The sequence below is a fragment of the Sinohyriopsis cumingii genome, chromosome 14 (genome assembly GCF_028554795.1).
Source record: "Sinohyriopsis cumingii isolate HCF-2022 chromosome 14, ASM2855479v2, whole genome shotgun sequence".
Taxonomy (NCBI): Eukaryota; Metazoa; Mollusca; class Bivalvia; order Unionida; family Unionidae; genus Sinohyriopsis; species Sinohyriopsis cumingii.
Window position 1 is genome coordinate 53794274 of NC_142974.1, and position 18290 is coordinate 53812563.

The 18290-nt window shown below is 34.8% G+C and overlaps 1 long non-coding RNA gene across 3 annotated transcripts in view; it reads right to left on the reverse strand.

Annotated features, from left to right (window-relative positions):
* LOC149783819 (uncharacterized) overlaps window positions 1-17988 on the reverse strand; it is a 233072-nt gene extending 215084 nt beyond the window's left edge. Inside the window, exons 1-3 of one of the 3 annotated variants that reach the window (XR_016413678.1) lie at window positions 16565-17988; window positions 6862-7017; window positions 1564-3596 (exon numbers count right to left, since the gene is read on the reverse strand). This is a non-coding gene — a long non-coding RNA (uncharacterized LOC149783819). Of the gene's footprint in view, window positions 1-1563; window positions 3597-6861; window positions 10907-16564 lie in introns of those variants that run through there. The other 2 variants (XR_016413677.1, XR_016413676.1) reach the window with 2 other exon arrangements.
* Between the last annotated feature and the right edge of the window lie 302 nt (window positions 17989-18290).

Genomic DNA, 18290 nt, shown 5'->3' on the forward strand with positions numbered 1-18290 from the left:
GTAGAATGTCCCATGTACATATTATAACAAGGAATTATAAAGTATATCCATCCCATAATAGACTATAATAGTGTCAGCTTGTGTAGAATGTCCCATGTACATATTATAACAAGCAATATAAAGTATATCCATCCCATAATAGACTATAGTAGTGTCAGCCTGTGTAGAATGTCCCATATACATACTACTAACAAGGAATATAAAGTATATCCATCCCATAATAGACTATAATAGTGTCACTTTTGTAGAATGTTCCATGTACATATTATAACAAGGAATATAAAGTATATCCATCCCATAATAGACTAGAATAGTGTCACTTTTGTAGAATGTCCCATGTACATATTATAACAAGGAATATAAAGTATATGCATCCCATAATAGACTATAATAGTGTGAGGGTGTATAGAATGTCCCATGTACATACTACTAACAAGGAGCATAATACCATGAAGCAAATTTTTTTAATAAAATATCCAGCATTTTAAATATTAGGAAATCCAGAAATAAAATATCATGTATTCATTGGTCTTTTTGTGCATGTGTCTTGATTTTGTGTCTCACAAACCTTAATCTGTTCATCACACGGTGTCTCACTGTCTATCTCTCTCCATCTAATTTTCTAATTTTTTAAGCACAATATTAAAAAGAGCAAAGCAGGCACCAGACACATTTAGTAGCATTGCAGTTGATGTATGATGTGACACTTTCATGTATGGCATTCATGACACAAATAATACATGTAATTAAATACATGTACTATTAGTTTAAAATTTACAAACAAATTGTTAAACTAATATTACAAATTCCATCAGTGCTTACAGACCATTCATCATGTCATTCCAAGTACCAAATATTTCATGTAATTAGCTAAATGTACTTACAGCTTAAAGCTTATACACAAATTTTTAAAAAACATTCCATCAGTATTTACATATGTACATATTACACACACACACACACACACACACACAAACACCCCCTACAATCACTCAGAATGCACAAATGGAATTGGGTCACAATCAGTACTTCCAGTTCAGTACCCAGGAATGTAGTTCTAGTCTATTTTTAGAACATTTTTTCCTCTCTCATTTTGGTTGTGATAGAAGAGTTAGATTTATGTATTTTTTGTAGGGATTTAAAGGTAATTGTTTATTCTTGAGAATAAGAGCTTAGGGTGTGGTTGTCCATGTGTATTTTGGCAACAGTGCACAGTGAGTAATCAGACCTTGGTGATGATCCAGAAGTGAAATCTGTGTTCAGTTTACATGCTGCTCTGTTTACAGTCCAGCATCTCAAAAAAATGCAGGTCAACCTTTGACAAGAACTTCACCGTGAAGTCATGTTTGAAGGTATTTTTGATTAACATATGATTTGTATTGATTGTCACACAGTGGAAAGGTCAGTACTGAGAAACAAATGTAGAGAACATATATTAAAATTAATTGTGTTATATGTCCAAATATATATACAGAAATATAATTATTTCAAACAATAGAAACGAATAGATTTTAATGAGAATTTTATTATCGTATTACTGTACCTCTTAATACAAATAAATAATATAAAATATTTAATACTTTTATTTGCATATTATTGTAGCACAGCTATAAATTTTAATAGAATGATTTCCTTTGGAACTAAACCTTTTACTTAAGACTATTAATTTTGAAACTGAACAATTATGGGTTTTCTAAAGTAGTTATGTCCCTTGGTTGAACAATAAAGTTTGTTTGATACTGTTAAATTTATGCTGTTTTCTTCCTTGATCAGTCAATATAGTGCCAGATATGGACTGTAATATAACGTTTATGAGAAAGATGTCTGATGTTGACTGTAATGTAGACTTCCCTGACAATGATGTCTGATGTTGACTTTAATGTAGACTTCCCTGATGATGATGTCTGATGTAATGTAGACTTCCCTGACAATGATCTCTAATGTAGGCTGTAATGTAGACTTCCCTGACAATGATGTATGATGTAGACTGTAATGTAGACTTCCCTGACAATGATGTGTGATGTAGACTGTAATGTAGATTTCCCTGACAATGATGTCTGATATAGACTGTAATGTAGACTTCCCTGACAATGATGTCTGATATAGACTGTAATGTAGACTTTCCTGACAATGTTGTATGATGTAGACTGTTATGTAGATTTCCATGACAATGATGTCTGATGTTGACCGTAATGTAGACTTTCCTGACAATGTTGTATGATGTAGACTGTAATGTAGAATTCTGTGACAATGATGTGTGATGTAAACTGTAATGTAGACTTCCCTGACAATGATGTCTAATGTAGACTGTAATGCTGACTTCCCTAACAATGATGTGTGATGTAGACTGTAATGTAGATTTCCCTGACAATAATGTCTAATGTAGACTGTAATGCTGACTTCCCTAACAATGATGTGTGATGTAGACTGCAATGTAGACTTCCATGACAATGATGTGTGATGTAGACTGTAATGTAGACTTTCCTGACAATGATGTCTGATATAGACTGTAATGTAGACTTTCCCTGACAATGATGTGTGATGTAGACTGTAATGTAGACTTCCATGACAATGATGTCTGATGTAATGTAGACTTCCCTGACAATGATGTCTGATGTAATGTAGATTTCCCTGACAATGATGTCTGATGTAATTGTAGACTTCCGTGACAATGATGTCTGATGTTTGATGTAATGTAGACTTCCATGACAATGATGTGTGATGTAGACTGGAATGTAGACTTCCCTGACAATGATGTGTGATGTAGACTGTAATGTAGACTTCCATGACAACGATGTGTGATGTAGACTGTAATGTTGACTTCCCTGACAATGATGTGTGATGTAGACTGTAATGTAGACTTCCATGACAATGATGTGTGATGTAGACTGTAATGTTGACTTCCATGACAATGATGTGTGATGTAGACTGTAATGTAGACTTCCCTGACAACGATGTGTGATGTAGACTGTAATGTAGACTTTCCTGACAACGATGTGTGATGTAGACTGTAATGCAGACTTTCCTGACAATGATGTGTGATGTAGACTGTAATGTAGACTTTCCTGACAATGATGTGTGATGTAGACTGTAATGTAGATAAAAGAATCTTCTACACAGGCATAATGATTATTCATCCAAACATTACAAGACAGTATGTTACAAGCACAAAAGTTCCAATATCTCAATAGATATGACAAATTGCTGTACATGTAGTAGGATAGGAAAAACGTCCTCTGAGAGGTATCTTTTTACATGTTCTATATTATCTCCTCATGAACTGAATACTTAATTATCCGATATATATTTGGTCAATTCAAGAATATGCCTGTGTCCCATTTTTCTGTACAATAGATGGTCGTAATCAGTTCAGAAGAGATAAAAATGTTTCATAATTTCTGATTTTTTTTTCTTCATATTTCCTGAGAAATTGAATTATGTGATTCCAGTTCACTTGTTTTTAAAGTGGCTACTCTTGGCCCCCGCCCCTCCCCTTTCTCCAGCACATGCGGGCAGTAGGTGCCTCTGGAGAGCAAACATATTCTTCAGATGGCCTAAAAGTTCCTGTTCATCTCTAAAACCATTTTCGCTGCACCCTGTATGAAAAAAGAGAAAACAAAAGTTATATAGCAGTTAATTAAAAAGTGGCTGATTTAATGTGATTATTCTTCATGTCATTTAAATAACATACATGTTTGAGGAACATCAAAGAAACAGGAGTCCCTTGCTGGGACTGACACTCAACAGTTTGACAGTTAATAAGTATTAAACTGATTGTGATTTGTCTGATTCTTCTTCTTGTCTTTTATTTAGCAGAAACCTATTCCTTAATATCAAATGACCAAGAGTCCCTAGAAGGGGATGATGCTCTACTGGCTAACAACTAATAAGTGCCCATATTCTTCTTCTTGTCTTCTGAGTACAGATACCTATTAAGATCAAACAATCAAGAGTCCCTCACAGTGATTTTCTCTCTTACTTGTAAGTAAAAATAAATAATTATTCATACTTAGCTAGTGACAGAATCAATGCATTCTCCATTTGAATCAATGGTAATGGTTAACTGGCACATCCAGGCTATTATGAAAGGGTAAAATAGATAAATTACATTTAAAGCTGAGCACATTTCCTTTTTTTATTGTGTTTTTTGTGGATAAATTACTCTTATTTTATATCATAAGCAAAACTGATTATATTAAATAATCTGTCAAATATATGAAAATTAGATTTTGTGCTGTATTTGACAAAAACATTTATGAATTTAAATTTTAAATTTTAAAACCTGTGGTTCCAAGTGGTTAACAATCAACGTTAATTTAAAAACTCTATAAAGGAAATGTCCTAAATAAGGTTTATCAAAATGTATGTGACAGAGAGAATAGGACAAAAAATTTGGATCATTAATTTATATACAAAGACCTAACATAATTTTCATAACTGATTTAAAATTTAATAATCAAATCAAAATATGACATAATAGTAAACTGATAATTATTTAAATGCATTATAAATTTCTAGATCAGCTCTATTTACAATGAAAAACTACATTTGAAAATACAAATTTGAAAATAACATTTTAAAATACAATTAGTGTAATATTAATATTATACACCTGCCCCATGTGTAATAATGTTCTATACTGATCACTGAAATTTCCATGCAGAAATATAACCACTCCGGTTGTCTAGTGGTTACACTGTCCATCTCGGATGTGGGAGTCGTGGGTGCGAACCCTAGCCGAGCTATACCAAAGACTTATAAAAAGTGTACTAACAGTCACCTTTCTAGGCAGTCAGCATTAACAGGTTAGTGTTAGGACTGGTTGGCCTGGTGTCAGGATAATGTGACTGGGTGAGACATCATGCTACATATCTGCGGCATGATGCCCCAGTGCTAGACATCCCTCTAAACTGCCAAATTGCAGGCATCATAGCGATATGAATGAATAATTGTTAAAGCTACATTAAAAATACAAATCACACACACACACACTCCATGCAGAAATAATCTTTCTTCTTTAGAGTGACTATGGTCTATGAGCAGAAGTCCACCAAATCAACAGGCTTTATTCTCACCCTGTTTGCAAGCCCTTTCCAAAGCTTGAAATATAAAACTATTGTTATTATATGGAAACCATCTTCGTTGCAGTCAGTGAACCTAACCTTTAGGCCCAAAACACGAAAGGCTTTTTCTTTATCCCTAATGCAAGACATTTATAAAGATTGATTGAAATAATGTTAATATGCGGAAATCATTTCTCTTCATTCAGAGAAGTGACATTGACCGTTACCTTTTGACTCCAAAATCAACGGCTTTGTTCCTTACACCAAACAAGAGTGAGCCGTAACATTTGGCAAGCAATGATGGATATTTTTGTTGCTGGTTTTAATGATGCTTTAGCATTATATTGGCCTAATGCCTGTCTGACAGTCACACTGAGGCTTCCAACCTGGGATGGCATGGTCAGGTATTGAACTCGCTACTCTTGGATTAAGAGTCTCATATCCATACAATTGAGATACCATGGCAAATTACAGCTCAACTTATTATGCAGAAACCAATTTTCATCTACAGTTAAGGACTCTGACCTTTGACCTTTTCATCCTCAATTTAATAATGCTTTTCCTTGCCTCAAGTAAAAGCCATCCACAAAGAATGATAACTGTAGATTAATGACAACAGAAACTATTGTATAGATATCACATTGGCGACAGATGGATGTAATGACAATATGCTCTGCCTTTTGGCAGGAATGTAAAACCCAGAGAGATTCCAAATCAAAGTTTTGTGCCCATTCCTCTACCATATATTGTACCTAATCATTAAATGGTACAATAACTGGTTTACACATACACATTCTAAGTGTCTACCAGATAATCTGAAAACAAAGCAAACACTAGTTCAATTCAAGAGAGTAGCCACCATGTCGGTAGTAGAAAAAGAATCAGTCCCCATACACCAATGTTCATTATACACCACAAATACCTTCCTATTCTCAAACAGTCCCCACACACAAATGTTACATACATTCACAAATTCCTCTCTATTCTCAAACACTCCCCATACACCAATGTTGTAAAAGCCACAAATACCTCTCTATTTTCAAACAGTCCCCATACACCATTGTTATATCCACCACAGATACCTCCCTATTCTCAAACAGTCCCCATACACCAATGCTATATATGCACACAAATACCTTCCTATAATCAAATAGTCCACAAACACCAATGTTATATACACACAAATACCTCCCTATACTCACACTGAATTAACCAATTTACATACACAATCACAGATGCATGTACAATTTTACACATGTATTCAAAACAACAGATGAGAATAAGTTTAAACGGAATTTTACAATATTACTCATATGAAAGATCTAATATAAAACCTCATATTTTATTTTACATATTAAAACAGCAGAGCTATCAATGTTCAAAAGTCCAATTTTCTGTGGTTTCCAAGCAAAGTGCAGGAACCCTATGCATTTTGTTGTTCAATCACAACTAAAATTCCAAATGATGTTAATAAGTACTTGCAGTTGTCTCCCTTTATTTGTCAATATTAGCACTCATGCTAACTATACAAGACAATGGTTAGCATGGTTACATTTCTTCAATGGATATGACAGATCATTTTAAAATAGAAAAACTGTTAAAGAAAAATATCTCATTCTTCATTCTATATGGTCTTCCTATGAGATGAATAAATAAATATGCAATATATATTTGGTCCTTTCAATAGTATGCAAGCATTCCATTTTACATACATAACAGATGAACCTAGTCAGTTAATATTTCACATTTGCAGCAATAGTCACTGAAAAATACAATCTTTTTATCCTGGTTCTCTTACCTTTAAAGTGGCTGTTTCCACTGCATCTTTCAATGCTTCTTGAATACAACCTCAAAAACATGCATGGCTCAGTGACTGTAGTGTCTCATAGACAGCAAATCTCATCCTACAGCTGGCTTGGTTTTGTTTCTTCCCTAAAAGCATTTATGTTGCACCCTGTAAGAAAAAGAGAGAACTGTTTAATGGTGGCTAACAATTAATAAGTGCTATGTTTATTGTGATTCTTCTTTTTCTTCTTGTCTTTAAATTTGCAGATGCCAATACCTTGATATCAAACAAACAAGAGTCCCTGGAAGGATTTGGCACTCTTCTCGTTAACAATTAATAAGTGCCATATTTACTGTGATTTTTTTCGTTTTCCTTTAATTAACAGATTCATATTCCTTTACATGAAAGAAAATAATCATCTGCATTAAGAATGCCTGCTTTTGTAAAATCAACACCATAATGGCCATAGTGGATGTAAAACCTGATATCATAAAAACCCTGTTAGTGAACACCCCATAAATTTAAATAAAGAATAAGCTAAAAAAAAAGAATCGTTCATACCTTGAATTTAAATTTCATTGCAGTTACATACTTTTATTATCTATTTTCTTAATTTTATTTATTTTTACCTACTTCCTCCCCCCCCCCATGTAGGTTCATCAAGAAAACCAAAGGTTGGTAGAGAACCAAAACCAAATAAGTTTTTATTTGGCCTACACAGATCTCATTTTTAGTCTTCTGGTGAAGATATCATGTTAATATGGATTTCCATCTAGAAGACATAGAAATGACAAGATTTCCAAGATTGCAGTCATGTTGGCATACTGGATACAAGATGGGCACCATTTTATTTAGTACCAGCTAAATATCAAGTATACAAAGATCCAAGATTCTATATAGGATATGGTATATGCATGCTTCGCTCATCTGGTGTGTGATTGTTTCCCTCATCTAGTATATGCATGTTTCCTCATCTAGTGTCTGGACATTCCCCACATCCAACATGTGTATGTTTCCCTCATCTGGTAAGTACTCCTTCCCTCATCTAATATGTGTATGTTTCCATCATCTAGAAGGTGCAAGTTTCCCTCATATAATATGTGCATGTTTCCCTCATTGAATATGTGCATGTTTCCCTCGTCTGATATGTACTCCTTCCCTCATATAAAATGTGTGTTTCCTTCATCTAGAATGTACATGTTTCCCTCATATAGAATGTACTTATTCCCCTCATCTAGTATGTGCATGATTTTCTAATCTGGTATGTGCATGTTTCCCTCATCTGGTATATGGATGTTTCCTTATCTGGTATGTACTCCTTCCCTCATCTGTACTCCTTCCCTCATCTGTACTCCTTCCCTCATCTAATATGCATGTTTCCTTCATCTAGAATATGCATGTTTCCCTCATCAGGTATGTGTTGCCTCATCTATATGTTCATGTTCCCTTCCTATGGTATGACTGCTTCCCTCTTCTAGTATATGCATGTTTCCCTCATCTGGTATGTACTCCTTCCCTCATATAATATGTGTATGTGTCCCTTATCTTTTATGTGTTGTTTCCCTCTTCTAGAATGTCCATGTTTCCCTCATTTTGAAATTATCTAGTATATGCATGATTCCCTAATCTAATATGTGCATGTTTCCCTCATCTGGTATGTATTGCTTTCATCATCTATTACATGTATGTTTCCCTCATCTAGTATGTGCATGTTTCCCTCAGTTAGGATATTCATATTTCTCTCATCTGGTACGTGCCGCTTCCCTCATCTAGAATGTATATGTTTCCCTCATCTTCAATGTGCATGTTTCCCTCATCTGGTATGTTCTGCTTCCCTCATCTAGTATGTGTATGTTTCCTTCATGCTGTATGCGCATGTTTCCCTCATGCAGAATGTGCATGTTTCCCTCATTTGGTATGTGCTGCCTCTCTCATCTAGTATGTGTATGTTTCCCTCATCTAGTATGTGCATGTGTCCCTTATCTAGTATGTGCCACTTCACTCATCTGGTATGTGTCTGTTTCCCTCATCTAGAATGTACATTTTTCCCTCATCAAGAATGTGTGTTTCACTCATCTGGTATGTGCCTGTTTACCTCATATAGAATGTGCATGTTTGCCTAATCTAGAATGTGCATCCTGTCATCATCAAGTATGTGCATGTTTCCTCATCTAGTATGTGGATAATCCCCAAAATCAAGTATGTGCATGTTTCCGCATCTAGTATGTGGATAATCCCCAAAATCAAGTATGTGCATCTTTCTGCATCTAGTATGTGGATAATCCCCAAAATCAAGTATATGCATGTTTCTGCATCTAGTATGTGGATAATCCCCAAAATCCAGTATGTGCATGTTTTCCCCATGTAGTATATGCATGTTTCCCTCATCTTGTTTGTATTGCTTTCCCTCATCAAGCATGTGCATGTTTCCCTCATCTATAGTGTATGTGCATGTTTCTCTCATCTGGTATGTGCCTGTTTCTCTAATCTAGAATGTACATGTTTGCCTCATCGAAAATGTTTATGCTCTCCTCGTGTAATAAATGCATGGTTCCTCACCTAGTGTCTGGATATTCTCCTCATCTAGAATGTTTTTGTTTCCCCCATCTGGTATGCACTCCTTTCCTCATCTGTGTTGTTTCCATCATTTAAAAGGTGCAAGTTTCCATCATCTGGTATGTGTATGTTTCCCTCATTTGGAATGTCCATGTTTCCCTCATCTGGAATGTCCATGTTTACCTCATCTAGAATGTCCATGTATACCTCATCTGGTATGCGTGCTTCATCTAGAATGTCCATGCTGTCCTCATCTAGTATATGCATGTTTCCTCATCAGGTATGAGGATATTCCCATCATATAGTGGGACCACTCTGGTGGCCTAGTGGTTGGAGCATCCACCTCAGATGTGGGAGATCATGGGTTTGATCACTGGCCAAGTCATACCAAAGACTTATAAAAATGGTATTAACAGGTGCCTTGCTTGGCGCTCAGCATTAAGAGGTTAGTATTAGGACTGGTTGGCCTGGTGTCAGGATAATGTGACTGGGTGGGACATCATGCTACCTGTCTGTTGCAGGACACCCCAGTGCTAGACATCACTATAAACTGCCACAATGCAGACATCATAGCAATATGACCGAAAAATAATTAAAGCTACATTAAAAATCCAGATCACACACACACCCCCATTATATAGTATATGCATCTCTCCCACAATCAACATGACTTGTGCATGTTTTCCTCATCTGATATGTGGTGCTTCCCTCATATAGTAGATATATGTTTTCCTCATCTAGTGTGTGCATGATTCCCTCATGTAGAATGTGCATGTTTTCCTCATATAGAATGTATTTTTTTCCTTCATCTGGTTTGTGTATGATTGCCTCATCAGGTATATGATTGTTTCCCTCATCTGGTATGTTTATGTTTCCCTCATCTACAATGTGCATGTTTTCCTCATATAGAACATAATTGTTTCCCTCATCTGGTATGTGCATGTTTCCTCATCTAGTGTCTGGATATTCCCCTCATCTAGTATGTGCATATTTCCCTCATCTGGTAAGTTCTCCCTCATCTAATATGTATATGTTTCCCTCATCAAGAAGGTGCATGTTTCCCTCATCTGGCATGTGTCTGTTTCCCTCATCAAGAATGTACATGCTGTCCTCATCTAGCATATGCATGTTTGCTTAACACGTATGTAGATATTCCCTCATCTAGTATGTGCTGCTTCCCTCATCTATTATATACATGTTTCCCTCATCTGGTATGTTACTTTCCCTCACCTAGTAAGTGCATATTTATCTTCAGTTAGTATGGGCATGTTTCCCGCATTTAGTATGCATATATTTCCCTCATCTAGTATATGTTTTTTTCCCTCATCTAGTATGTGTATGCTCCCTCATGTAGAACCTTGATGCTACCTTCACCAAGTTTCATGATTTTGTATGTAAATAGCATGCAAATAAGCTGTTTAATCACATGGTAAATGTAAAGCCAGCTAAGTCTTGTAAAATAAGAAATAAGGGACACAATACCTTTGGTTATATATGTTGTACTAATAGAGATGCATACAATATGATTTTGCTTGCCCATGTGGTACTAATATAGATGCATTCAATCTGACTTTACTTAACCATGTGGTACTAATAGAGATGCATACAATATGCCTTTGAATACCCATGTGGTACTAATAGAGATGCATACAATATGACTTTGCTTACCCATGTGGTACTAATATAGATGCATTCAATCTGACTTTACTTAACCATGTGGTACTAATATAGATGCATACATTATGCCTTTGCTTAACCATGTGATACTAATAGAGATGCATACAATATGACTTTGGTTAACCGTATGGTACTAATAGAGCTGCATACAATATGACTTTGCTTACCCATGTAGTAATAATAGAGATGCATACAATTTTAGTACTAATAGAGATGCATACAATATGACTTTGCTTACCCATGTAGTAATAATAGAGATGCATACAATATGACTTTGCTTACTCATTTAGTACTAATTGAGATACATACAAAGTGACTTTGCTTGCATGAGTGGTACTATCCTGGTAATAAAGATGCATACAATCATCTAGTTTATAGATTCTTGCATGAACAATGAAAACACAAAATATTTATATATATATTTGTTTTTTTGTGTATGTGTGTGTGTATATATATATATATATATATATATATATATATATATATATATATATATATAATGCAAAATATAAGATTAATTTATGCCAACAAAATATTAAATGTACATCACAGTGACCTTCTTTTGTTATAAGTCTTGAAACATAAAAAAACATAACAGAGAAATGTTAAATATGGGTCAATATGATGAAACTTTGTAATTAGGTTGTAGCACTCATCAAGATGCACCTTCTCACCAATTTTCATAGTTCTATGTATATAAGTATGTATACGGCATGCAAACAAACCTGAGCTAAACAAAATACTTAATACAGACTGTACAACTAACATACATGTAAAATAATACAGCCCAACCCTGAGCGGGCTGGTGCCATTAAATGCATTCCAACTGTTGGCAAGGACCTTGGGATTAAGAATGAGATACAATGTGCTGTACGTATGTATATGCCCTAATCATTGTAAATGCTGATGCCAATAAAGATAGGGGGGCCCCGAGTGGCCAAGTGGTCTAAAGCATTCTCCGTTACGGATCACTGCCATCTCACCTCTGTCTGTGTGGGTTCGAGTCTCGGATTCGGCCAATGTGAGTATGTGAGAAAGCTTGCCAGTAGCTTCTCGAGGGTAGGTGGTTCTTTCTGGGGATTATCCGGGTTCTTCCTCCACCATTAATACTGGCCACCATGTACAGCCTATCGTGTGCTGAAAAATGGTGTTAAACCCTACAACAACAACAACAACAACTAATAAAGATAGTATTATAATCAAGATTTTTGCTTTGAACTTTTTTAAATGTTTTCTGTTCAGTCTTCAGAAAAAATGTCAATGCAAGATCTGAAAGAATTCACTGCATTTTCTAGATCATTTCTTTATTGTATTTCTTTTTTTTATGGCAGATAATTCTGCCTGTATTTGTGTAAATGGCATTTTATTATGTCCATTTCCCAGAACTCAGCTATGCAGTTGCAAATACATCATATTCATTTTCTCAGTAACTTTACCATCTATTAATATCTCTCTCTCTCTCTCTCTCTCTCTCTCTCTGTGGAAACTAATACACATCTTGCTAAGTTACGCTGATGTTGGACTTTATCATTGTCATTAAAATAAAATTATTTAATTGAATAACATAATTGATCATGAAAAATATAATCAATATAATTTAAAAAATAATTATCAATAGCAGAATATATCCAAACTGATGTTCATGACATTCAGTCAAATAAATTGTCTTTTTATTGGTTAATGACAGTCCAAAGCATCCATCCATCAAAATCAGGTTCATGCAATCATGGTTTGGTTTGATTTTGTGTTTCATGACATCAACTGTGAGATATTTAGGGCTGGTGCAACTGAAATAAAGTGCCTTGCCTATATGCATATTATGGTATCCATCACAGACTGATCTTATGGGAGGATCTGTACCTGCACCTTTTCATTGACATATCCAGCACTCCAACTACTGAGCCATATCTATTCCTGCTTCCATTAATTGACATTAAAGAGGGCACTTTGGGCCTATTCTGCCTCCATTAACTGCCTCTCATGACATTCAAGATGGTCCTTTGGGCCTATTCTGCCCCCATTTATTGCCCTTAAGACACGCAGAGTGTGTTTTGGACCTATTCTTCCTCCAGTCATTGCCCTCATGACATGCAAGAGTGTAGTTTGGGCCTATTCTGCCACCATTCATTGCCTCTTATCACATACAAGAGGGGGATTCAACCTAGTCTGCATCACTGATCATGCTGGGGAAGCAATCATGAACTGGCATCAACAATATACAGTTTCAAATGAACATAAAGTGTGTAAAGTATATTGACCGTGTTTCTCTGGAGCTGGTGTAGATGGCACCTAGCTACACACTTCACATCCAATTGTCACAGGTTATTGCAGGCAAGTAATCCACTGTAGTGAGTTTCTTTTGTGATTCATGGATAACATCCTGGATTACAGCCTACTAATAGGCCTATTAAAATGGTGTCATTTTAAATAAACTAGCAACTCACCCTGTGGGTCTAATCCAGGTCAGTAGAAATCAATGAATTGAGTACTTGCTGCGTTATGTGCAACAATTGCCTGAATTTGAACAATATAGTCTCAGTCTCTCACTATAAAGTGTCACAGTATAATAGTCTCTCACTATACAGTGTCTCACTATAACAGTCTCTCACTATAAAGTGTCTCAATATAACAGTTTCTCACTAAAAATGTCACAGTATAATAGTCTCTCACTAAGAAAGTATAACAGTCTCTCACTATGAAGTATTAGCACAACAGTCTCTCACCATACATTTTTCAGTATATCAGTCTCTCCCTATGAAGCATCTCAGTATAAGAGTCTCTTGCTATTAAGTATCTCAGTATAAGTCTCTCTCACTACAAAGTGTCTCAGTATAAGTCTCTCACTATAGTCTCTTTATAACAGTATCTCACTATAAAGTGTCTCAGTATAAGTCTCTCACTATATGTTCCTCTCAGTATAAGAGTCTGTCACTATAAAGTGTCTTAGTATAAGTCTCTTGCTATAAATTGTCTCAGCATAACAGTCTCTCACTTAATAATTCAAGTTACAGTATAATTGTCTCTCACTATAAAGTGTCTCAGCATAATAGTCTCTTTCTATAAATTGTCACAAATATACTGAGGTCTTAAACTATATAACAGAGAAGTGAAACCAACAATTTAAGTAAAATTAACAAACAATTTATTTCTCTGAGTTGCAAAGTTAAAGTTTAGAAGGAACAATTAAATCCCAAATAATCCTAAATCTTCCTATCCCAAGTCCAAAATACAGAATGTTATGATATAATCACAATAGTCACGAATGTACTGATGTACCAGGAGTCTTTAAGTCTTTAACTAAAAGTCTTGAATGTCCTGATGTACCACAATGACAATTCAGAATGTATTTGAATGAGTTATTCCTAATTGAAAAGGATTGTTTTAGTCCAAAACATCAACAAGCATTCCTTTAGTATTTTATTTGAATGCAACAGTAATTGACCTATTGCCAGTTGTCAATCATTCTGCTTGATTGACCAATCAGCGAGCGCTATTATACACACCTCCAGGCACTGTTTACGTCCACCATTTTCCTCCAACAAGCTGCTTCTGTCGATATCGACTCGGCTATTGTATATATTTACAAATTTCGCAACGGTTTGGAGAAGTCGCCCCACTTCGTCTGGAGAAGTCGCCCCAAGGATCATATATAGTAATTCTGAGATATAGCCACATGGTTAAGGTTTTATTTATTCTTGTTTTTCTTCAACTTAATAACTTATTAAATTTATAAAATTTACAAGTTTTCAACTTTTCTATTTGATCAACTACGCTTCTGTACTTAACGAAAAATAAGTGTTATCTGTCCCTTTTGCTCTGCTCTTCAAATCATTAGATTGCATTTTAATAATATTTGTAGAGATAGTGTTATCAATATTTTTATTACATTTACATCTAAAAACGAAACATGCATACTAGATGCAGTATAAGTAAATTGAATCATCAGGTGAAAATGATTTAGGCGATCAATCATTTTTTTCAGTTCTTCAGTTGATTGCTTCCAGATCATAAATATGTCATCTAAAAATCTGAACCAAAGAGATGGATTAAACTTTTCGTTTTGAATAAAATCCTTTTCTAATTCACCCATGAAAGGGAAAAGTATATAGGAGCCATATTAATACCCATTATAAGTATGTAATTCATATTATTAAATTGAAAATAATTATTTTCCAAGATAACTTTTTTATTATTTTACAAATATCTTCGCTAGATAGTGTGCTATTATTAGGATTGTTATCAAGAAAATATTTGCACGCTTCAATACCATCTGCATGCGGAATGTTCCACAGACTGAACTTAAGATAGGACTGAAGACACTGATTACCAATACCTAGTTTTATATATATATATATATATATATATATATATATATATATATATATATATATATATATATATATATATATATATATATATATATATATATATATTTTGCAATAGCATTTTCTAAAACTAATGGAAAATTCCAAATTATTGTCAATAAGTTTACTTCCAGGACATATCATGTTCATAAACAAAATTAGTCCTTGAACTCAAGTTTTAGTAAATATCTTAAAACAACAAGACAAAAGCCAGATAGGCCTAACCTCTACCCTCAATTACAGACAGAGGTCAAGCACACAATATAAAAGTACATAATTAAAGTGTCTTACTTTAATAGTCTTTCATGATAAGGTATTTCAGTATAATACTCTCTAATTATAACATTCTCTCACTATAAGGTGTCTATGTATAACACAGTCTATCATTATAAACTGGCGGCTTCATGTGGTTTTTGCTTAATGATGGAAAGATTTTATCTAAAGTGGGTAGCTCCCCCTTGGCCAAAAAAGACAATGAAGGGAGTAGTAGAAGAAAGGGAGAGGGGACGAAACAGCCATCATACAATATTTACCTAACACTTCATGATACATGGTACTGATTGTATGGAAAAATGGGAACCAGTCTGGAAATGGGTGCAGATAAAGGAGTATATATGGGGTTGGCTGGTCAGGAATGGTTGATAATGAGAGGTAAATTTTAGTAAAATGTATTTTTGAGTGCTCATGCAGGTTGTAACTGGAAAAATATAGTGTCATTGTTTTATTAATGGAATTTCAGTCCTTTAACAGTCTTGAGTTTGAAACACTCATTGGACTCTTTGGTGCAGAATTGAATGGACACGTTTCAAACAAATGCAAGTCTAGAAATTGCCTCAGCTCATATCCTATTCTTTACACAGAGTTGTCATCCAGGAAGCATCTATACTGTTTCATCATGAACACCCAGAAATTCAAAGTTATTGAGTTTTTAATATCATGGTGTTCGCATAGGTTTACTATGGGAACTGAAGTTTGGAAAGTGAATTAATACTATGAGTCCTTCAACAGTCATCTCTCTTTCTTCCTATATAATAAAAATTGTATACTGCAAATATCTTGTTATATATATATGTGCAACTTAAAACTAATTTAAATTAATTTAAACTAATCTGCAGGACCTTCAGCTGGCTTGGTTTTGTTTCTTCCCTAAAAGCATTTATGTTGCACCCTGTAAGAAAAAGAGAGAACTGTTTTATGGTGGCTAACAATTAATAAGTGCTATGTTTATTGTGATTCTTCTTTTTCTTCTTGTCTTTAAATTTTTGCAGATGCCTATACCTTGATATCAAACAAACAAGAGTCCCTGGAAGGATTTGGCACTCTTCTGTTTAACAATTAATAAGTGCTATATTTACTGTGATTTTTTCCTTTTCCTTTAATTAGCAGATTCATATCCCTTTACATGAAAGAAAAAAATCATCCTCATTAAGGATGCCTGCTTTTGTAAAATCAACACCATAATGGCCATAGTGGATGTAAAACCTGATATCATAAAAACCCTGTGAGTGAACACCACATAAATTTAAATAAAGAATAAGCTAAAAATAATAAGAATCATTCATACCTTGAATTTAAATTTCATTGCAGTTACATACTTTTATTATTTATTTTCTCCTTAATTTTATTTATTTTTACCTACTTCCCCCCCCCATGTAGGTTCATCAAGAAAACCTAAGGTTGATAGAGAACCAAAACCAAATAAGTTTTATTTGGCCTACACACAGACCAACACGATCTCATTTTTAGACTTCTGGTGAAGATATCATGGTAATATGGATTTCCATCTAGAAGACATGACAAGATTTCCAAGATTGCAGTCATGTTGGCCATACTAGATATGAGATGGACACCATTTTATTTAGTACCAGCTAAATATCATGTATACCAAGATCCAAGATTCTATATAGGATATGGTATATGCATGCTTCACTCATCTGGTGCATGATTGTTTCCCTCATTAAGTATATGCATATATCCTCATCTTGTGTCTGGATATTCATCACATCCAACATGTGCATGTTTCCCTCATCTGGTAAGTACTCCTTCCCTCATCTAATATGTGTATGTTTCCATCATCTAGAAGGTGCAAGTTTCCCTCATATAATATGTGCATGTTTCCCTCATTGAACATGTGCATGTTTCCCTCATCTGACATGTACTCCTTCCCTCATATAATATGTGTGTTTCCTTCATCTAGAATGTGCTACTTTCCCTCATATAGAATGTACTTATTCCCTTCATCTAGTATGTGCATGATTCCCTAATCTGTTATGTGCATGTTTCCCTCATCTGGTATATCCTGCTTCCCTCGTCTAGATATGGATGTTTCCTCATCTGGTTTGTACTCCTTCCCTCATCTAATATGCATGTTTCCTTCATCTAGTATGTGCATGTTTTCCTCATCTAGAATGTGCATGTTTCCCTCATCAGGTATGTGTTGCCTCATCTATTATGTTCATGTTTCCTTCCTATGGTATGACTGTTCCCTCTTCTAGTATATGCATGTTTCCCTCATCTGGTATGTACTCCTTCCCTCATCTAATATGTGTATGTGTCCCTTATCTATAAGGTGCATATTTCCTTTATCTTTTATGTGTTGTTTCCCTCTTCTAGAATGTGCATATTTCCCTCATTTTTAATGTGCATATTCCCTTATCTAGTATGTGCATGATTCCCTAATCTAATATGTGCATGTTTCCCTCATCTGGTATGTATTGCTTTCAGCATCTATTACATGTATGTTTCCCTCATCTAGTTGTGCATGTTTCCCTCAATTAGGATATTCATATTTCCCTCATCTGGTATGTGCCACTTCCCTCATTTAGAATATATATATTTCGGAAA